We start from the raw sequence: 24,441 nt of genomic DNA, 5'->3' as shown, positions 1-24,441 counted from the left end.
GTCTCCCTCTTTATTCTATCTTTAGTACGTAGTTCTCTTTCCTTCCGTTTGTTAGATATTCTGGAGTTTGGAGCCTCACTATACATTTCTGTAGCCTGTGTTTTCCCGTGAGTTTCCGGGTTTTGGGATTATTTTAGTCTTGAGATATTGAGTCGTATATGCCGAGCGACATTCAGTACAATTTCCTTTTTAGATAATTAAATATGGTATTCTATTTTTCCGCAATTATTATGTTTCCGCAAGTGTTAGGCTTACCTGGTCACGGGGACTAGGTGCCGTTATGACATGTTCATGGTTGGTGAACTAGGGCCGTGACAACAACCATCAAAGCTGATTTAAACCTTAGTTTCAACACATAAAACTAATAAATCGAGTAGTAGTATATCATCAGACTACTAATAATGAACTAGAAGCTTACTCACATACATTTGAAACTACTAAAAACTAAACTGAGAGTATAAATTTATGATTAACAGACTACATAACCTTCATGACATTATACCAATTTTCAGCTAACATGTAAACAAACTAACTAACAATTTTTAAACTATAACAAGCATACTAAAATCAAGCTCTTGAAATTCAAGCATTGGAACACCATTTTTATTTGATAATTATCATTTCCACTCCAAGGGGTCCGAAAATATACCTGATTACAACAACAAAACAAAGAAAATAAGCTTAAGTGGGAGTAAACAGCAGCAGAATATCAGCAGCACCAACACAAGCTAAACAACCTTGAGATTCAGTCCTTTTAAGCCATTTTAAGCCCAGAATAAATGAGGGATTCTTGAAGATTTCAAGTTTATGAAGATAAATAGAAAACCAGGCTAATTTCTACCAGAAATGTGAAGGATTTGCAGTGTTTTTGAATTTAGCTGTTTTTAAGATTTTTTAGTATTGTAATTCTCTCAAAATCTCACTTGACAATGAAGAAACAGACCTCTTTATAGAAACTTTCTAGGGCAGCAGAATTGGTTATTTTATTTGCAAATTACCCCTTCTTGATTTTTATTCTTGTTCACTTTTACCCTAATTTTCTAACATGTTTGTCAAACTACACCCAAACTCCACCTTCCAAGAAGTTTCCAAATCAGTTATACAAGATTCCCCTTGATTAAAAATCCTAAAATACCCTTTAGTCTTCTACTATTTACCCTCAAAACCGGATATGGGTCAAGTTGACCCAACAAATCAAAATCAAAACCTGGGCTTATAACCCAGACTGACCCCCTCTTTTTCTTTGAGCCTCTGTTGATAGAGCCCAAGTCTATTTCACAGGTCAAAACCCACAGGACAATAAGCCTACAGAGTCATTAGAACTCATGAAGGCCTGAATCTTAAGAAAAATAAAAACAGAAAGGAATTTGTACAAAATCGAACAACAAAGATTAACTAACTAAAAATGTACTAACTACAAATAAAATGGAATTAGCATGCACACAAAATGAACAGAAAAATAAGAAAGAAAAGGGAAGAAGCAGAAGGAGATGAGAATGAGTAAAAAATGAAAAATGAAAAAAAGAAATGTGGCCGGAAAAAATACCTAGAAAAATGATTGGACAATGGACATTGAAAAGATCTTCAAAACCTTCGACTTTTAGCCGAGATTGACATTAATAGTGTGTTTTCATTGAGAACAAACGAATAAAATCAATTTCGACCCTAATTCTTCACTGAAACTTGTCGATTTGGGAGATTTGGGATTTTAGGGTTTGGGGTCTTGACCTTGGATCTAAAATTCGAAATGATGGAGAGGGATTTGAAGGAAGTTGCTTCAGGATTTCGGAAGAGGAGGGTCTCGGGGCTATGTGGTGTAGTTTTGAGGCGGATTAGAGATGGCACTGCCACCGGAGAGGGTGAGGATTATTAAAGCGACGTTAGGGTTAAGGTGAGTCTCTGATGGAGGAGATGAATTGAAGAAAGATGGAACGAGGGGGGGGGTAGGCTGTTCAGACACTTATATGGGGAACTAAAGGCCAGTTCCGGGCCATTTTATCAAATGAAATCGACGGCTATGATGAAGGGGAGTGAGAACGACGTCGTTTGGTTAGGCTAAAGACTTGGACCGGGTTAGGGGTGATTTGGGCCTGGACTTTGAGCGGGTTTGGGGGAAAATGGCTTGGGCCTGTGCCAAATTGGCCCAGATCAGATAACTTTTTTTTGTTCTTTTCTTTTCTTTTAATTTCCGATTTTCTTTTTCTTTTCAAATTAGAAATAAAAATCTAAATTAAACAAGAATTAATTAATTCCCAAATTATAAGAAAATCTACAAAATTTAAAACTGCAAAGTGAATCATTTTTTTTTGATTTTTGCTTTTATAAAATAACTAATTTACTAATTAACCTAAAAATGTAAAAATAAATCCTAAACGCAAATGAAATGTATTTTTGTATTTTCGTAAATTAAATAACATTAAACATGCACAGAAAAATGCAAATAATTAAGAAAAATTCTACAATAGTTCCTAAAATGACAAGCAATTAAAACAAAAAAATCTAACTCTTTGGAAATCTATAGGAGTAATTCATGTGGGGCAAAAATCACATGTTCACAGTAGCGCTTGACTGCATCTGAATTGATCGGCTTTGGCCAGACATCTCTGTCCATTTCTACTAGTATGAGGGCTCCTCCTGTCAGAACCCGGTGGACCATGTATGGACCCTACCAGTTGGGAGAGAACTTTTATTTGGCTTCATCTTGATGCTGAAAAATTTTCTTTAACACCAGCTGCCCCGGTGTGAATTCTCTTGGTCTCACTCTCTTGTTGAAGGCTCTGGACATTCAATTCTCATAGAGGTAACCATGGCAGACTGCATTCATTCTCTTTCCGTCTATAAGGGCTAGTTGCTCATAATGACTTTTTACCCACTCTGCGTCATCGAGCTCAGCTTCTTGTATGATCCTTAGGGAAGGAATTTCTACTTCGGCGGGAATGACAGCCTCTATACCATAAACAAGCATATAGGGGGTTGCCCCGATTGATGTGCGGACTGTGGTGCGATACCCTAAAAGATCAAATGACAACTTCTCGTGCCACTATTTATGCTTCTCTATCATTTTCCTTAATATCTTCTTGATATTTTTGTTGGCGGCTTCTACAACTCTATTCATCTGAGGCCTGTAAGTTGTGGAATTCTTGTGTCTGGTCTTGAAGGTTTCACACGTAGCTTTCATCAAGTCACTATTGAGGTTGGATCCATTATCAGTAATGATGGACTCTGGAATTCCCAATCGACAAACAATGTGGTCGCGGACAAAGTCTACCACGACTTTCTTGGTTATTGCTTTGTAAGATGCTGCTTCGACCCATTTGGTAAAATAGTCGATGGCTGCTAAGATAAATCTGTGCCCATTGGAATCGGCAGGTTCGATTGGTCCAATAACGTCCATTCCCTAGGCGGCGAACGACCATGGTGAGCTTGTTGTGTGAAGCTCGTTTGGAGGTACCTTTATCATGTCTGCATGTATCTGACAGCGGTGGTATTTTTGGACATATTGGATGCAGTCCGTTTCCATAGTCATCCAAAAGTAACCAGCCCGGAGTATCTTCTTTGCTAAGATAAAACCATTCATATGTGGACCGCAGGTCCCAACATGAATTTCCTCTAGTAGCATGGATGCTTCCTTTGCGTCGACACATCTTAACAATCCTAAATCGGGAGTCCTCCTATATAGGATTCCTCCACTGTGAAAGAAGTTGTTGGACAATCTCCTAAGTGTGCATTTTTTAGTAGGATTTGCGGGCTCTAGGTACTCTCCTTTTTCCAAATATTCCTTGATATCATGAAACCAAGGCTTTCCGTCTGCTTCCTCTTCAACATGGGCACAATAAGCTGGCTGATTGTGGATTTTCACCGGAATGGGATCAATGAAGTTCTTGTCTGGTTGTTGTATCATAGATGATAGGGTAGCTAATGCATCGGCGAACTCATTCTGCGCTCTGGTAACATGCTGGAAATCTATCTTTGTGAACCTCTTTCTCAATTCCTATACATGATGCAGATACGGGAGTATCTTGGAGTTCTTGGTTGCCCATTCTTCTCGTACCTGATGTATAAGTAGGTCTGAATCTCCAATTACTAGCAACTTTTGAATGTTCATGTCAATGGCCATTTTGAGCCCTAAGATGCAGGCTTCATACTCGGCCATATTGTTGGTGAACGGGAACCTGAGTTTGGCAGATAGCGGGTAATGCTGACCCTTACTACACTCTCCATCAAGACCAAGCGCACCTTTGGAGGTTATCTTATCGTATTACAACGTCTATTTCTCTTGTCTTTCTGTCTTTCATTAGTATCTAGGTATTCCTCGAGTCCAAACCCATGGGGAAATCATTATGAACATCTGCAAATATTCCATGATCATTTTACGCTATCTCGTTGGATTCCTACCTCACTTCAAGTTCATCAAGGGTTGATAGCATGCCGCAATTGCTGAGATTGAATAATCTCCTTTCGATAATGGATCATCTACTTATGTGCTAGTCCAATGATCTTCTTATCAGTCTAACTCTTGCCTTTTGGGTTTTGGGTTGAGCAAGGAGAAATACACCTAGTAACACATTCATATGTCAAAGCTTTTCTCTCAGTCAAGTCTTATAACATCTCCCAATGTGGCTTGTAATAGCTGGTTGTGTAGAAGTGTGTTGTAGTACTTCATTATGAAGTAGAGTTGCTAAACATAATTGAATTTTAGAATTTTGGAGTTATACATCACGTGACTACATATAGAGATCTTCTTTCAAAAATTTATCTTCCCGTAATCGCTTTATATTACCACCATTTCTAGTGGTTACAATGTAAAGGTTACTTCCATAAGGCTCTCTTACTTTCTTTTCATTTGTCTTGCATCATGGTGTTGTTTACCCGTAATCTTCAATGCGATATTATCTCAGTGTCTCGACTAGATATCCAACTATATGATCTAATTTAATTAACCTCACTTTTATGTACTCTACAAGCGCCCTGAGAGTGGGCAAATTTCCCCTTTTCTACAGACTTCTAATGTCTTCACTCTGTTTAAGCTTGTCGATTCCAAGTGGTGCTCTTAGTTGTGCCGCCTTACTATCTATTTCCATCTAGTAACTCTCCTCGTGAATCTAATTTTATGCCTTATGGCATCAAGGGTCGGGGTATGCTCCTTTTTGTTAGGATAAAACGATATTGCTCGCACTCCTTATGAGATTTTCTCCTAAACAATCATCTACCTGCTCTACTTGTCCATGTGACAAGATAACTTAGGTTACTCTTCTCCGATAAGTGCATCAAGACTTCTCACCCTTTCATAATTATTCATACGGTCGCTTCGAGGCCTTATTCTATACAAGCTCGTAATGATTTTAAGTAATTTCTTGCCATTGTTGACGATTCTCTAGGACTACGAGGGCTTGTCTCATGGGTTTCAAAAGTAATTATTTGCCTTAATGTTCATGCTTAAATTTCCATGATTTCAAACCAATGTGTATCCCCTTTTCATAAAAGTCATGAATGGGTCGAATTTGATGAGGTTATGTGGTTCTCTGCTCACTCGGCTTCTAGGAGTATTGACAACGTCATTGTCATGTATGGGAATTTTGCTACCTCTGGCATTCCACCATTAGATTGTTCGAATTATGATAATCTCATAAGTAGATGACTTATTTTCCATCCTTATGTGCTTGTGGCATAAAGTCCTTGTGTCGCTTATTGTTAGGAGTGAAATAAAATTCAACGTATTTCATTTGCAGCCTCAATCACACCCATGTTGCAAGAGTCTTACCATTTGAGCTCAACTACTTACTTTACACTCAGGGACACAACTGGTGCATCCTACTTGATCACCTCTTTAAAAATCTCAAGTTCACATACATGGTATCCACCTTATCTAAGAATATTAGATACCACTATGCTTCATCTATCTTATAATTGATGTAGTCACCTGGATTAAACCATGTCAGCCACATTAACAGAAATCCTCGTGTCTCTCAGTATGTAACCTCATGAAATACTCTGCTCAGCGCATAAATGGATTCTTAAATAATTCAATCCCAATCTTGAACTTTGTTGCTCCTTACTGCATTAGATCTATTTGGTATTGAAGTTTCAAACATGTCAACGAGGAAGTATCCCCACGTGATCCCATATATTTGATAGGTAATTTTATCGTCAGTTTATGATAGCACATCTTAGAGTAATTGTGGAAGGTTATCAAAGGTTTAGCATGGGCGTTCGTGTATAGATTTAGAGTTTAGGAAGGTGAAGGGGTTATTCTCAATACTTTACCCTAAAGATGTTATATGAGTTGATAATGAAGGTTGCATAAGTGGTGTTCACATTAGGCCGTGTTATGAGTATGATGATTACCATCGTTGTTCTACATGTATTATGTGTTTTCATATGTCTATGTCTAAGAAGGTAGTTGGAGACCTTTTGTGTATCATCCCAGTGAAAACTATTGAACATGAAGTTATTGGATTGTTAGCTTGTGCGAGGTATCTAGTTGTCATCCTTTTTAGATAAGTTTGAAGGTTGGGATTGTTTTCGCGAATGGGTTTTGGTAAATCCTGTAAGTCGAGGATGCCACCTTGAAGGCCAAAAGTGTCGTGGAAAGGTTCACTTGATTGTGTAACAATTAGTTTTTATTTGAAAGGTACCTTATAGGTGTTATGATTTAAAATGTGCAGTCCATGTCCAGGTATCATTGTGATAATGTCGTGCTTGTAATGCTGAGGTTCTTGTTATTTATATATACATTATGGTACTTTGTCGAGTTGTGGATGTGTTTTTAGGATGGTTTTGGTAGTTCTCTGACATGTGGATAGGCCTAGTTACAAGGAGACTCTGCCGAAATTTCTGAAAATTATTTGGAGTTAGTCAAAATTTAGGTACTTGAGGTAGGTTAGAATGGAGGTATATTAAGTTAAGCATTTAGGGCAGACTCTACCCCTCATTCTAGGATGAATGATCCTAAGGGGGGGGGGAGAATGTAAGGCCCTTGAAAATTTCGCTAAGTAACCTAAGATTTCGTGGTGACACGTAGGCTTATTATAATATTTTATGTGCTATTAACATGGTGGACATCAATTGGACTTGGTAAATAAGTGTACAAGTCTTGTGGTAAGTAATTTGGGGCCCAAGGAAATGCCTAAGCCTAAGTCAAATTGGAAAAAACTTTATAATAGGCTAAGATTTCAAATGAGTTCGCATAATTCCCTACTTTGAATAAGAATATCTAAATATGTGTAAGATTTTATGTGATGAACAACCTATCAAATGAAATTTCTTTGAGTATAGTTTCCAACGCTTCAAACCGTTCGTCATTTGGACATTCCTACACAAAGTTATGATCAAATTACCAAAGGCTGGAAAAATGTGATCCTGCGTCAATTCTGCGATCGTAAAATCCATTATGCAGTCCGCATACTTGATCTGCAATGGCAAATCTGGTCACAAACTGGACCAGTGTAGCCCAATTTTGGGCACCTATTCTGCGATGCATTTTGCGACCTGCATTCATGTTTTGCAGTCCATTCTGCGATCGCAAACCCGACTTTGTAGGGTTAATCTTCCTATTTTTATAACCCGACCTCATTTTAATATATAGGCTTTAGGGTTCATTTTGGGGTCATTTCTTATTGATTTTAGAGAGAGAGATGAGAGCATTTTAGAGAGAGAAGGAGGAACCCAACATTCAATCATCCAATCTTGCATCAATCTTCAAGAATCAAAGAACCCAATCACAAGTTCTTCATCTAAGAGGTAAGGTTCTATACCTTAGACTTTAATTTGGAGTTTGGGGTATAAGGTGGGGTAATGAGGTATGATTCTTGGGTGTAATACTACTATGTATACATGCATGTACAAATTAGGTTTGAGATTGTTGAACATAAATAAGTAAAGATTGGGTTGGGGAATAAAGGAAACCTTGTAAAAGAGATTTGAAACCAAGATGCTCAAGTAGTATTTGATGAAATGCTCAAATAAGCTGAAACCATGAATAACTTCCTAATTTGTATTCAATTTTGTTATGTCTCAAAATAGACGGGGATTTCTAGAATTTCCGGAACGTTGTAGTAACTTAAGGAAAGCTTAAACAAGGTATGTATGGCTAAAACCCCGTCTTTTAGAAATTGAGCTTCATCGTTGGTTGTGTGAGTATGGTAAGATTAAATTGAATGTTGTATTGATTACTATTTCACTTGACTTGGTGATGCAACCTTATATGTGTGGAAACTATGTGTCAAATTAATCAACGTGCTATTCTTGATAATTTGAAAAGGTGCAAGGACTATGAATCATGTATCGAAATGCTTAGATCTTAGATTGAAATTGAAGTACATTGTTGTGCCATTTACATGAAGACTCATCTACGCCTACAACCTTATTTGCTCTTGTGTGCCATACTCTCTTGAATTATGGGAACAATGTGAAACGTGAATTGTGGAATGTGAAAATTGTGGTCCCAAGTGATGGTAAACTAATCCATGTGTAACCAAAGATTGGAGTGAGATGAATAATGGAAAATGGTAATGCCTTAGTAAGACGGCCTAATCGATCGGTCCATGATCAGACGCCATGACATATACACATGGCGGTTATGTATTGATGATTGAAACTGGAAAGTGTGAATAGAATATTGGCAAAGTCTCAAGGAGACGGCCTCGCTGATCGGGTCAAGATTGGACTCCGCTCAAGATAGCGGTGGTAATGTGAACGATGTGGAACAGTATGACATGCCCAACTAAAGGCTATGGAAACATGATGTGAAGGTTGTGTAATTCTTTCTTGTTGATAATGTTGTGATCGTTTAAAGCTTTGGAGAGATACCTGTGATTTCCTTATTTGTGTATGAAAGTTCATTCTAATTTAATGGTGTTTAGTTATACATACTAGTGCTATTCGATGGCACTAACGTCCCTTTTGTCAGGGCGTTACACCTTTAAATGGATGTAGGTGTTTTTATAGCAGGCAGTGTTGGTCGCAGCTAGTGCCGCATCATCCTTTCAGCTGACTTGGTGAGCCCCACTTCATTTTTGGGTCCTATTTTATCTATTCATCATGTACTTTGTATTTGAGGTATAGACGTATCCTTGTTACCGGCATTTCCATATTACATTACTCTTAAGTTATGTTTAGTGGCTCCGTAGACAGGTTGTGGGTAGTGTCGGGTATTGGAATTAAAGTAGAAATATTGATGTTCGGCAAAGATTTATAAAACTTGTAATATTTTGATAATTATTATTTAAGCTGCTAATGGAAATAAAATGGAAGTTTCTAATGAAATACTTACTAAGTATGATTAATGGAGTCCATCTCCTACTTGTTCGTGAATTAGTTTGGGTAGAATGAAACCTAACAGGCTTGCTCAGTCGGGTTTACTTGGTTGAGCGCCAGTCGCGCTCCTCAGTTTTTGGGGTGTGACAAACTTGGTATTAGAGCCTAAGGTTTTAAAGTGTCCTAGGATGTCTCGGAGCCGTGGCTATTATAGCCCTTCTTATCGATGTGTAGTCGACCACATCTATAAGTTGGAGGCTATTCGGACATTTAGGAATTCCACCCTTCCTTGATACTCCAATCGTGTGATAGAGCTCAAGTTAGGGAGTTAGTTTTCTCTCCAAGACATACTCTCCAAATGAGTAATCATGATACCATTCCACGAATTTGAAGTCATGAGAGGGTAGTGATCCCACCATTAAGTTTGAGTGGATTGCCCAAGGACTTGTTAGGTGAATATATTGAGCTGTGGAGGGATTGGTAGAACCTATCTCTAATAAGGGAGTGACCTTATTCCTATTAATCTCACTGCACCACCAGATAATGTAGTATATTGGTATGTTACCGACGTGTGTTAGGGATGTGGAGTTGAGGGGCATTGATTAAGTTATTGCCCTATCAACCTAAAGTCACCAAGTAAGTCACTCCCTAGTACATCATTATGAACAACACAAAAAATTTTACTCATTGCATATGTACATCCTTATTGAAGAATTTTCATAAACATGGTCTTAACAAGGTGTTGAATAACAAAACATTGCATGTATCGACTCTTTGAACGAGACGCATTATTTGTGAATTAATTCTATTACAAATCCTCTTATTTACATTCTCGTGGAACTAAGTCCTATAATTGTGTCCTTGAATGGAGTCATGACTCTAGGATTAGCAATTCCGACATGCTTTCCTAAATTCTCAACAAGGGACTATATCCGATGAATTTCTTACAAATTCTTTTTATGGACAACGACTGCTCATTTGTGCCTATGCATGCACCGTTATAAAGTTTACCTATGTAGTGTCAAGTTCCATGTAAAGCATCCCAGTATTGCGATCCTTCTCGAGTCACTCTTTTACTCAGTTGTGTGTATGGCTTATATGGTTTGAACAGCTAATCTACTCTGTTGCGAGTATCATCATAAAACATTTTCACTGTCTAGTAACATAAGAGCATAACTTAACACCTATCCCATGAGTGTATGTCAATCAAAATGGTCACCGTGTGCATAAAGTCTCTCCAAAATTGAGATCCTCACCTCCCCGTCATAGGAAGATCTTGTGTCGCCACCTTAGTATAACTTTCGTGTCCACTTGGGACATCCCACAGTAAGTAGCTCACCTTATCATAGTATTGCGGTTGCTCGTGGCGTGGTCGTATATTGCAGTTGGGGGTTAATATAGCAGAAGCATGTCCAGCTTATAACAAATATTTATTTTCTCTTTACATCTCCACAACATGTGTTAATTGTGTTTTTAGTTAGTGAATTCATTGTGCTAGTTTCCCCAACACTTGTTCGATAACCATGAGAGAACATATCCTTCTATGAGTCATTGTAACACTTCCTTTCTCGTAAGGACCCTTACTATGCTCTCCATCAAGACCAAGCACACCTTTGGAGGTTATCTTATCGTAGCACAACGTCTATTTCTCTTGTCTTTCTGTCTTTCATTAGTATCTAGGTATTCCTCGAGTCCAATCCCATGGGGAACTCATTATGAACATCTGCAAATCTTCCATGATCATTTTATTCTATCTCGTTGGATTCTCACCTCACTTCAAGTTCATCAATGGTTGATAGCATGCCGCAATTGCTGAGATTAAATAATCTCTTTTCAATAATGGATTATCTACTTATGTGCTAGTCCAACGATCTCCTTATCAGTCTAACTCTTGCATTTTGGGTTTTGGGTTGACCAAGGAGAAATACACTTAGTAACACATTCATATGTCAAAGCTTTTCTCTCAGTCAAGTCTTATAGCATCTCCCAACGTGGCTTGTAATAGCTGGTTGTGTAGAAGTGTGTTGTAGTACTTCATTATTAAGTAGAGTTGCTAAACATAATTTAATTTTAGAATTCTGGAATTATACATCACGTGACTACATACAGAGATCTTCTTTGAAAAATATATCTTCACGTAATCGCTTTATATTACCACCATTCCTAGTGGCTACAATGTTAAGGTTACTTCCATAAGGCTCTCTTACTTTCTTTTCATTTGTCTTGCATCATGTGTTGTTTACCCGTAATCTTCAATGCGATATTATCTCAGTGTCTCGACTAGTTATCTAACTATATGATCTAATTTAATTAACCTCACTTTTATGTACTCTACAAGCGTCCTGAAAGTGGGTAAATTTCCCCTTTTCTACAGACTTCTAATGTCTTCAACTCTATTTAAGCTTGTTGATTTCAAGTGGTGCTCTTAGTTGTGCCGCCTTACTATCTATTTCCATCTAGTAACTCTCCTCGTGAATCTAATTTTATGCCTTATGGCATCAAGGGTCGGGGTATGCTCCTTTTTGTTAGGATAAAAAGATATTGCTCGCACTCCTTATGAGATTTTCTCCTAAACAATCATCTTCCTGCTCTACTTGTCCATGTGACTAGATAACTTAGGTTACTCTTCTACGATAAATGCATCAAGACTTATCACCCTTTCATAATTATTCATACGGTCGCTTCGAGGCCTTATTCTATACAAGCTCGTAATGATTTTAAGTACTTTCTTGCCATTTTTGATGATTCTCTAGGACTACGAGGGCTTGTCTTATGGGTTTCAAAAGTAATAATTTGCCTTAAAGTTCAGGCCTAAATTGCCATGATTTCAAATCAAAATGTGTCATCTTTTCATAAAAGTCATGAATGGGTCGGATTTGATGAGGTTATGTCGCTCTCTGCTCACTCAGCTTCTAGGAGTATTGACAACGTCATTGTCATGTATGGGAATTTTGCTACCTCTGGCATTCCACCACCTTAGGAAGGGTTAGATTGATCGAATTATGATAATCTCATAAGTAGATGACTTCTTTTCCATCCTCGTGCGCTTGTGGCATAAAGTCCTTGTGTCGCTTATTGTTATGAGTGAAATCAAATTCAACGTATTTCATTTGCGGCCTCAATCACACCCATATTGCAAGAGTCTTACCATTTGAGCTCAACTACTTACCTTACACTCAGGGACACAACTGGTGCATCCTACTTGATCACCTCTTTAAAAATCTCAAGTTGACATACATGGTATCCACATTATCTAAGAATATTAGCTACCACTATGCTTCATCTATCTGATAATTGATGTAGTCACATGGATTAAACCATGTCAGCCTCATTAATAGAAATCCTCATGTCTCTCAGTATGTAACCTCATGAAATACTCTGCTCAGCGCATAAATGGATTCCTGAATAATTCCATCCCAATCTTGAACTTTGTTGCTCCTTACTATATTAGATATATTTGGCATTGAAGTTTCAAACATGTCAAATAAGAAGTATCCCGCGTGATCCCATATATTTGATAGGTAATTTTATCGTCAGTTTACTATAGCACATCTTAGAGTAATTGTGGAAGGTCATCAAAGGTTTAGCATGGGCGTTCGTGTAGAGATTTAGAGTTTAGGAAGGTGAAAGGGTTATTCTCAATACTTTCCCCTAAAGATGTTATGTGAGTTGATAATGAAGGTTGCATAAGTGTAGTTCACATTAGGCAGTGCTATGAGTATGATGTTTACCATCGTTGTTCTACATGTATTATGTGTTTTCATATGTCTATGTTTAAGAAGGTAGTTGGAGACCTTTTATATATCATCCCGGTGGAAACTATTGAACGTGAAGTTATTGGATTGTTAGCTTATGCCAGGTATCTAGTTGTCATCCTTTTTAGATAAGTTTGAAGGTCGGGATTGTTTTCTTGAATGGGTTGTGGTAAAGCTTGTAAGTCGAGGAGGCCACCTTGAAGGCCAAAAATGTCGTGGAAAGGTTCGCTTGATTGTGTAACAATTAGTTTTAATTTGAAAGGTACCTTATAGGTATTATGATTTATAATGTGTTGTCCATGTCCAGGTATCATCGTGATAATGTGGTGCTTGTAATGTTGAGGTTCTTGTTATTGATATATACATTATGGTACTTTGTCGAGTTGTGGATGTGTTTTTAGGATGGTTTTGGTGGTTATTTGACAGGTGGATAGGCCTAGTTACAAAGGAGTCTCTCCTGAAATTTCTGAAAAAAATTGGGAGTTAGTCGAAATTTAGGTACTTGAGGTAGGTTATAAAGTAGGTATATTAAGTTAATCATTTAGGGCGGACTCTACCCCTCATTCAAGGACGAATAATCCTAAGGAGGGATAATGTAAGGCCCCGGAAAATTTTGCTAAGTAACCTAGGATTTCGTGGTGCCACGTAGGCTTATTATAATATTTTATGTGCTATTAACATTGTGGACATCAATTGGACTTCGCCAATAAGTGTACAAGTCTTGTGGTAAGTAATTTGGGGCCCAAGTAAAGGCCTAAGCCTAAGTCAAATTGGAAAGAAATTCATAATAGGCTAAGATTTCAAATGAGTTCGCACAAGTCCCTACTTCGAACAATCATATCTAAATATGAGTAAGGTTTTATGTGATGAGCAACCTATCAAATAAAAGATCTTTTATTCTAGTTTCCAACGCTTCAAACCGTTCATCATTTGGACATTCCTACTCAAAGTTATGATCAAATTACCAATGGCTAGAAAAATGCGATCCTGCGTCAATTTTGCGATCGCAAAAACCATTATGTTGTCCGCATACTTGATCTGCGAACCCAAATCTGGTTGCAAACTGGACCAATGTAGCCGGGTTTTGGGCACCTATTCTGTGATGCATTTGTGACCTGTATTCATGTTTTTCGGTCCATTCTGTGATCGCAAACCCGACTTCGGAGGGTTAATCTTTCTATTTTTATAGCTGGACCCCATTTTAATATATAGGCTTTGGGGTTCATTTTGGGGTCATTTGTTACTGAATTTAGAGAGAGATGAGAGCATTTTAGAGAGATAAGGAGGAACCCAACATTCAATCATCTAATCTTGCATCAATCTTAAAGAATCAAAGAACTCAATCACAAGTTCTTCATCTAAGAGGTAAGGTTCTATACCCTAGTCTTTAATTTCGAGTTTGGGGTATAAGGTGGGGTATTGAGGTATGATTCTTGGGTGTAATACTACTATGTATACATGCATGTACAAATTAGGTTTGTGAAAAGATTGTAGAACATAAATAAGTAAGGATTGGGTTAGGGAGTGAAGGAAACCTTGTAAAAGAGATTTGAAACCAAGATGCTCAACTAGTATTTGATGAAATGCTCAAATGAGCTGAAACCATGAATACCTTCCTAATTTGTGTTCACTTTTGTTATGTCTCAAAGTAGATGGGGATTGCTAGAATTTCTGGAACGTTGTAGTAACTTAAGGAAATCTTAAACAAGGTATGTATGGCTAAAACCCCGTCATTTAGAAATTGAGCTTCATCGTTGGTTGTGTGAGTACGGTAAGATTAAATTGAATTGTTGTACTGATTGCTATTTCACTTGACTTGGTGATGCAACCTTATATGTGTGGAAACTGTGTCTCAATTTGATTAACGTGCTATTCTTGATAATTTGAAAAAGGTGCAAGGACTATGAATGATGTATCGAAATGCTTAGACCTTAAATTGAAATTGAAGTGCATTGTTGTGCCATTTACATGAAGTCTCATCTACACCTGCAACCTTATTTTCTCTTGTGTGCCATTCTCTCTTGAATTACAAACCTAATGTTGAAAATGGGAACAATGGGAAACGTGAATGGTGGAATGTGAAAATTATGGCCCCAAGTGCCGGTAAACTAATCCATATGTAACCAGAGATTAAAGTGAGATGAATAATGGAAAATGGTAACGTCTCGGTAAGGCAGCCTAGCCGATCGGGCCGTGATCGGACGCCATGACATATACATATGGCGGTTATGTATTGATGATTGAAATTGGAAAGTGTGAATAGAATATTGGTAACGTCTTCGGGAGATGGCCTAGCCGATCGGGTCGAGATCGAATTCTGCTCAAGATAGCGGTGGTAATGTGAATGATGTGGAACAGTATGAAATGCCCAACTAAAGGCTATGGAAACATGATGTGAAGGTTGTGTAATTCTTTCTTGTTGATAATGTTGTGATCGTTTAAAGCTTTGGAGTGATACCTGTGATTTCTTTATTTGTATATGAAAGTTCTTTCTAATTTGATGCTGTTTAGTTATACATATTAGTGCTATTCGATGGCACTAACGTCCCTTTTTCTGGGGGCGCTATGTCTTTAAATGGATGTAGGTGTTTTTATAGCAGGCAGTTTTGGTTGTAGCTAGTGCCACATCATCCTTTCAGCTGACTTGGTGAGCCCCACTTCGTTTTGGGGTACTGTTTCATCTATTCATCATGTACTTTGTATTTAATGTATAGCTGGAGCCTTGTTACCGGCATTTCCATATTACATTATTCTTCAGTTGTGTTTAGAAGCTCCGTAGACAGGTTGTGGGTAGTGTCGGGTATTGGAATTAAAGTAGAAATATTGATGTTTGGCAAAGATTTATAAAACTTGTAATATTTTGATAATTATGATTTAAGATGCTAATGGAAATGAAATGGAACTTGATAATGAAATACTTACTAAGTATGATTAATGGAGTCCATCTTCTACTTATTCGTGAATTAGTTTGTGTAGAATAAAACCTAGCAGGCTTGCTCAATCGGGTTTACTCGATTGAGCACCAGTCGCGCTTCTCGGTTTTTGGGGCGTGACAATTCTGCAATGTCTTCTCTTATGAATGATACTTATTCATCAGGAAAATACATTTTCAGGGGTTCGTATTCCCCATCCACAGGATTCTCAGCAAGGTGATCTGCCAGTGCATGTCCCTTGACCGCCTTCTGAGTTACACAAATAATGTCGAACTCACTCAACCAGATCTGCCACTTGGCTAGCTTGACGGTGGGCATGGGCTTCTGAAAGATGTACTTCAAAGGATCCATCCTTTATATGAGATATGTAGTATAGGAATAGAAGTAATGCCTCAACTTCTAAGCTACCCAAGTCAAAGCACAACATGTGCGTTCCAATAGAGAATACCGGGCCTCGTATGAGGTGAACTTCTTACTGAGATAATAAATGGCTTGCTCCTTCCTCCTTGTTTCATCATGCTATCCCAGAACGCAGTCAAAAGCTCCATCTAGAACTGCAAGGTAGAGTTGTAAGGGTCTACCTGGCTCAAGTGGGACTAAGACTGGCAGTGTTGATAGGTACTCCTTGATTCTGTTGAAGGCCTTTTGGCAGTCATCGGTCGATTTGGTAGCGGCGTCCATCTTCAACATCTTAAAGATTGGCTCACAGATAACTGTAGACTGTGCCATGAATCGGTTGATATAGTTGAGCCTTCCCAAGAAACTCATCACATCCTTTTTGTTCTTTGGCAGTGGTAGTTCTTGAATATCTTTGACTTTTGATGGATCCAGGTCTATTCCTCGGCAAATCACAATAAACCCAAGCAATTTCCCAGCAGGAACCCCAAATGCGCACTTTGCGGGGTTTAGTTTCAGGTTGTACCTCCGCAGTCTATTGAAAAACTTCCTCGGATCTTCCATGTGGTTAGTGGCCTTCTTGGATTTGATAATAACATCATCTACATATACCTCTATCTCCTTGTGTATCATAGCATGGAAAATGGTAGTCATGGCCCTCATGTAGGTGGCCCATGCATTCTTCAGGCCGAACGGTATCATCTTGTAACAGTACACTCCCCACGGCATAATGAAAACCGTTTTCTCAACATCTTCCTCATCCATCCAGATCTGATGATAACCAGCAAAGAAATCTACGAATGACTGTAACTCATGCTTGGCGCAATTATCGATTAGGATCTGTATATTTGGCAAAGGGAAGTCGTCTTTCAGACTGGCCCGGTTGAGATCCCGGTAGTCGACACAGACTCTGACCTTCCCATCCTTCTTTGGCACCGGCACAATGTTGGCTAACCATGTCAGGTATTCAACTACTTGAGAACCTTAGCTTTGATCTGCTTGTTGACTTCTTCTTTGATTTTCAAAATCATATCGGGCTTGAAATTTCTAAGCTTTTGCTTTATCGGTGGACACATTGGATCAGTTGGCAGTTTTTGACCCACAATAGACCAGTCATGTCATCATATGACCAGGCGAATATGTCCTCATATTCTTTTAGAAATTCTGTATATTCTTTCTTCTCTGACAGCAATAGGTGAATGTTGATTCGTGTTTCCCTGACATTTTCTGCATCTCCCAAGTTGACAATTTCCGTCTCATCCAGGTTGGTCTTAGGTGTGTTCTCAAAGTTCTCAATTTCTTTGACAATCTCGTTAGGTATGTCATCTTCCTCTAAATCAATATCCGTTTGTTGCGTTATCTCATTGCATGCCATAGTCATTGGTTCATCAAGATAAGTAATAGTAATGATGTATGGATAAAGTAAGGAGAGATAGCAATAAATATTAAATCATAATAAAAATCAAACATGCTTTTGATAAATTGAATAACTGTTTTGAATATTGAAGATCTTATTGCAGGAATTGAAAATGTGAAAAGAAAATCATTTAGTAAATAAAATAGTGAATAAACAAGTTGTCCTGATGGTCCAATTATTGAGATGTGCACCTCTGCTCACAGCCTGTATGGAAGGGCCTTCCTCCCCATCCTCCTCGAGAATAGCACAACAAGCCATATCGTTGTCCTCCATAAACAAGTTCTTTACCACTGCAAGTGCTTCTTCTTCATCCGACCCATAAATAATGTCAGCCTGTTGGAAAGTCTGCTTCAAATGCGGTATTGGCTGCTCTAGTGGATAGTAAGGAATGAGCCATGGTGGCGACCAGTTGTTGAATTCTTCCCAGGTGTAATCATATCCCAAAACGAAGGTAGTGCCATGTTTCTTGAGTTTTATGGGCTTAGAGATTCCTTAGAGGTTCTTGCCGAGACCTTTCCCAGGTTTGTACCCACTCCAATTCAGTATACTCTCGATTTTGTTATCCCACCATTTGTCTTTGTCGATAGAATTGACCCGCTCGATTGGGTGGTATGTTTCCCCACCTGGTTTCCTTCTTCCCTCAATTGCCGGAATAGTCTGGCGACTGTATATAGGGTTGCTACCATCGCCGTGAATGATCACCTCCTGGTGATTCCATTCAAACATTATTGCCTAATGCAGCGTTGATGTTACGACCCCGGCAGCATGAATCCATGGCCGTCCCAGCAGCAAATTGTAAGATGATGGCACATCTATCACCTGGAAATCGACTTCGAACCATGTTGGTCCCATATGCAAGCATAGAATAATCTCACCAATGGTGGACATCTGAGAACCATCAAAGGCTTTCACATTGATTGCTCTGTCTTTTATCTCATACAGTCCTTTACCCAGCTTCTTGAGCATTACCAGTGGATAAATGTTGAGACTGGAACCTCTATCGATCAGGATTCTAGTGATGAAATAATCCTCACGTTACATGATGATGTGCAGTGCTTTGTTGTGCCATAACCCTTCAGGTGGCAACTCGTCCTCATAAAAGGTGATCTTATGGCTTTCCAGCAAAGATTGTCTGGACCTGTCTCAATGATGGGTGGCCGATTGGAGGTTTACTTGCTTGATTTAGCTAGATGTTCAGGGGTATAGACTTTACCAGTTCTTGTCATACCCTATGTTGTGATAGTTTTCTCAATCCTGACCTTGCCTTTCCTTCTAGCCTCGACTGTATAGTCCTAGGGTACAGCCTCTGTATAGAATGGTGTCATGGCTATCATCGCCACTGGGATTGGCGCGGCTATCCTTATCCCGAATGGAACATGTGCCTTAGGTAGCAAAACTGCAACCTCAAATGGTGCGGGATGCATTTGCTGGAGACACGAATTCAACCTTAATCGGTGCTGGTGTCTTTGCGGACGGTGCTGTTTCAAACTCAAGTGGTACTGACATATTCACCTCAGTGTCCTCAAACGGTTGGATCTGGAATATGATTGGATTGAGAGTAATTGTTGGTTTCCTTGGGTCATCACCTTTTGCGATCAACCCGATTGTTCCCTCAGGATCCCAGTCATATTCTATTTCAGTCATGTGGATACCTCCACCCTTATGGTCTGGCAGAGGGTTGTTGCGGACGTTTGGAGCGGGTTCTTTTTGCCACAATAATCTTGTTATTAATTAAAGTCTGGATCTTGTCTTTCAAGGAACGACATTCATCGATGGTGTGCCCTTTCATGCCAGAGTGGTATGCATAGGATTTGTTTGGGTTAACCCACTAAGAAGGATTCTTAGGGGTTGCAGCAGGGATGAGGGTGATATAACCAGCAACTTTGAGTCTCTCATACAGCTGGTTGATGGGTTCAGCGAATGGCTATATATTGTTTTGGAGGTCTGCGATCAAAATTAGGTCGGGGTCTAGGGAAATTTTGGCGTGCAGGAGGTGATTGATAATGGGATGCTGAGCATTATAAGTTTGGTAGACATGAGCGGGTTGGGAGTATCTGGGTGAAGTATGTTGATATGTAGGAGGTGGAGATGATTGATAAGTTTGTGGCGGAGCTTAGTATGAGGTAAGGGTGCTTTGTAATTTGGGGTCGGCTGGTATGTGAGTGGAGGTGTTAGATACATTTGGTATTTGAGGGGAAATTTGGTCGTCTGTGCAACCATCACGACCCCTACGTCCTTCTTCTTTGACACACCACCGGACTGTAAGGCCTTATTTGTAGCTTGCAAGGACTCGAAGTTTGTGACCATACCGCTTTTGATACCTTCTTTTATTCTTTCACCCAGTTTGATAATGTCGGAGAATTTGTGGTTCTCAATCATCATCAGCCGTTCATAATACTGCGGGTCTTGAGCCCTGACAAAGAACTTGTTTATATGTTCCTCTTCTAAGGCAGGTCTGACCTTAGCAGCTTCTAACTTCCAGCGAGTAGCATACTCGCGAAACGTCTTTGTGGGATTCTTCTTTAGATTCTGAATATAGAACACGTCTGACACATTCTCTGTATAAAACCTGAACCTGTCCATAAAGTCAGATGCCATTCCTACCTATCTTGACCACTTCTTGGGATATTGGTTGATGTATAAAGATAACACACCTCCCTTTAAACTCCTCATGAACAACTTCATGCGGATCCTTTCATCCTTCCCCACTCCAACCATCTTGTCGCAATATGTCCTTAGATGGACTCTTAGATCACCCGTACCATCAAATATTTCGAACTTAGGAGGTTTGTACCCCTCGGGCAGTTCAACATCAGGCTGTATGCAAAGATCCTCATAGTTTAGCCCCTCGATTCCTTTGCTTCCCTCAATGCCCTGAATCCGGCTGGTCAATTTCTTAAGTTCCTCGGCCAAGTTCCTTATAAGCAGATCCTTCTCATCAGACTCAGGTGTGCATGAGATAGGTTGGGTGGAGTGTGGCATGGTGTCCACGTAGAAAGGATTGTTATGGTGCCTGGTGTATGGGTGTGGAAATGGTCGTTTGTGGAGTTCTGAGGTTCTGGGATGAGTAATGGATTATTGTTTGGGGTATGGCAGGTGTTGTATTGGTTCTTTAGTGGAGCTGCGTGATGGTGAGGTGTGGGATGATTCTGTTGTTTTGGGATGTTTTGAGGAGGTGTAAGGTTTTGAGTGTTGGGGAAATTGATGTCTGGGGTGATGAGGAAAAATGATAGGTTTTCCAGATTCCGAACCTGATCATGTTCTTCTTAGAATTTCATCAATTTCTGTTCAAGCTGTGACACATTCTCATTTGGAACCCGAATGCCCTAGCCATCAGTGGCCTCAACCCATTCAACAGTGTTCTCCTTCCTGATGTTTTTCACGTCTTCCATTTTGCCTTGGTTCATTCCTTTAATGGGATTGAGAGAAGGAGTGAGTGGAGGCCCCTGGATCTTGTGAAATACGATGATGATGCCAGAATGCACTACCTAACCTTTGGGGAGGGGAATAATAAAACAAAAACAAAAATAAAAACAAAAAACTAATCAAGTCAGTGAGGATTATAAAAGGTATCGCAATATTTAAACACATAGCGCGGGAATGTAAAACGTGTCCTAATTTGGGAACCTCTTTGTGACTGAGGTAGGCCTAGCGATAAATTGATTTGGACAACTTAGAATGCTAACTGCCTCATTTTATTGATAAAAAAAATAGACGAATCACAAATCGACACTAAATAAGCAAGAAATAAAAGTCACTAATGGCCATTGGCCTTATTACATTTATAACGCCAAAAAGATAAACTCCTAGCTACTTGGTCCACGAAGGACCTTCCCCAGATTCGGCATCCTTGGCTCCGTCAAACAGTTTCCCTAACTCGCGATGTCCCAACAACAGGTATGCTCTAGCCAGATGTCCACCTTCGGTCCCTTCAGCATTTTGACAATCTTCAACCCTTTTGAGAAACTTTCTCTCCAATTCTACTATGCCTCACTCTAACTATCCTAGCCGCTTGTTGGCACTGATAGCCATGTCATTCCATACTCAATCAGCTTCTAGTTGGACTTTTGTATCTCGCGGTGTTCGCTCTCACATTCGTAGATCCTTTTGCGTAGCCGGTTGTACTTGACTTGCAGCTCGACTCTTTCATCTATAATTTTGTGACCTCGACCAAACCCTGGCTGGCCTAACCATCATGATTGTCTTTCAACCAACATGAATAGAAAGGAGTACAACCAGCATGATATCTGTTTGGCTCGATGGTGCCTTTGCCCATTACGATATTGCAGTGCCACATATGTTGTTCTTGGCACTTGTAGGTACTATCATCATTTTGGAAGTAGGCTCGGATATGGCTCATCTTGTCGACCTTGGGTATAACTTACTTCCTACCAGCTTGCCTCATAACTCGAAGAGGGATGTAAGGGTATGCTTCTCTTAGACTGATTAGTATCAGGAAAGGTGCATCTCTGGATCGAGCGATGAACTCCTCTGTCGTAAACCACTCGAACATCCATTGAACCTGTTCTTCAGTTAGATTATCAAATAGCTCAACCCATCCTTTGGTATTCCCAAGCTTAGCGAACATGTCGGGGATATAATTCATTTATTTGGGATGGTGGAAAGTGATGTGGTCATCCTAGTCCCTTCGATGAATTTCTTGTCTGTATTCGCCTCTTTGGAGATGTTCCATGAGCCACAGTTGAAGTAGTAAATTGCAGTCTTCGAAGTGTTTTGCTCCTTGTTGACACTTCTCTAGGGCTCAGTATATGTCTGCAATGATCATAGGTACAATGCTTAATGTCTGCCCACCAATCCCCTCCATTAGGGTCTTGGTTACCATAGCCAGCCTGGTATAGACTCTCTCTTTCTTCATCGAAAACACGATCAGATCTAAAAAGCAGAACATGAAGACAAAATCCCTACAAAGGATGTGTCCTAAGGATGTGATGGCGAACTCGTCAGGGTAGGTACAGTACGATTTGTTGTGACCATACCTTTCATACAAGTAGTCAAAAGGGATGTATGATTCCTTCAGGCATGTCAATTCTGCATTCTTCTTCAAACCCATCATTTTTAGGAAACCCTTGCCTTTGCGGTTCTCAGGCATTAGCAAACTTGGAGTTTCCCATACTAGACCGGCCAGTCCTCCTATATCCTCTAGCAAAGGTGTCATTTCAATGTCCCTAAAGCGTAACACAGCCCTTTCATAATCCCAGAACAACGTAGCAGCTTCTATGATCATGTTGTTATGCTGGACCTCCAGGAGGGACGGTAAATTACCCAGATATTTTTTAATGAGAGTTTGGTCACATGAGTGTAAGTCTCTCCACTAGCTTAGCAATCTTAGGTGGATATTGGTGACCATGCCGAATCTGGGGACTTCGTGCCTCATATTTCTACAATACAAACAAGGTTATGCCCTTACCCCCACCAGACTCAACTATTTAATATCAATAATTAGCATGAAGCATTTAGTTCTCCAACTAAATGCACAGAACGTGATGATGTCTGTTTGGATTTAGGGAAACCTAGTGGACTTTTGGATAAGGCTATCTTAAAGGATCATTATGCGAATGACATAACTGACCCGGCTAGGTTTGACCATGATGCATGCACAATTTAATAGAGTAAGGTTTCTATAGGGTTTTAGACTGGTACCCTTGATCAGAAAACTCAAGGGCGAAGGCATGGAACTGTCAACTGCACCGCTGATCGAATAGTTTTACCACAAATATGCCTTTCCGAATTTAAGGGGTAATGATATAGGAAGAGCGCAACCACTCATCAAGCATTGCTATAGTATTTGTTTGGCACGAGTGGAGTATGATCATGCAATGATTAAAATCATGTTTACATGTATTTTCACGTCAGGAAAGCGATAAATACATTAGTTTTATAATTTAACGCAACAATAAAGGAATGAAACGATGAAGATATGTCAGCTTGGCTTTTGAAAAGAAATTAAGCGCTTAAAGGAATTAAACAAGTTATTGCACATAAAGGAGGGGTACAAATTCACAAGAACAATCTAAAATGGTAAAATCCTAAATATCACCAGCAGAGTCGCCATACTGTCGCACCCCCTTTTTCCCTCCGCGGAAAAGAGTTTGGGTTTCGACATTCATGGGGTGTAATGACTCATTTTATTTTTGGGAATTGGGTATTTGAAGAGTCGCCACCTAACAATTTTAAGGTACATTAGGGCACCTATAAGGTCCAACTACAACTATGTTTGATAACCAGAGATAGGGTAAGGGCTTGAAATTATCCTAAAGGAAAGGTGTTAGGATAATTTGAAGAATTGGGTATTGTCAAGATCCACTAGTGTGGTTCCTGACCAGATAGTTTTTGTAAATTTGTTCAATTAGCAAGTAAACATATAAGTCTCAAGTAATAGGGTATTTTAAGTTTAAATACACAAGTGTTTGATAAACGATTAACAAAGGCAAGGTTTTGAAAAGTGTTATAGTCTAAGCATACTTATAAAAATAAAGGGGGTGTCCTATGTTTGTTTGTAATATGGATCACATCAATGCAATACCCGATATGAAACTCCTCGGAAGAGGGGATACACATTGTATTAGCGCACCGATCATCATATCCATATCTACCCTTTTCCGCCCCGTTAAGGTAACTAAAGTAATGGCTGGCCTCGACCTCTATTGCATGCTATTACCCATCC

This window comes from Nicotiana tabacum, chromosome 16 (genome assembly GCF_000715075.1).
Source record: "Nicotiana tabacum cultivar K326 chromosome 16, ASM71507v2, whole genome shotgun sequence".
Taxonomy (NCBI): domain Eukaryota; kingdom Viridiplantae; phylum Streptophyta; class Magnoliopsida; order Solanales; family Solanaceae; genus Nicotiana; species Nicotiana tabacum.
This window is presented reverse-complemented; position numbering follows the sequence as displayed.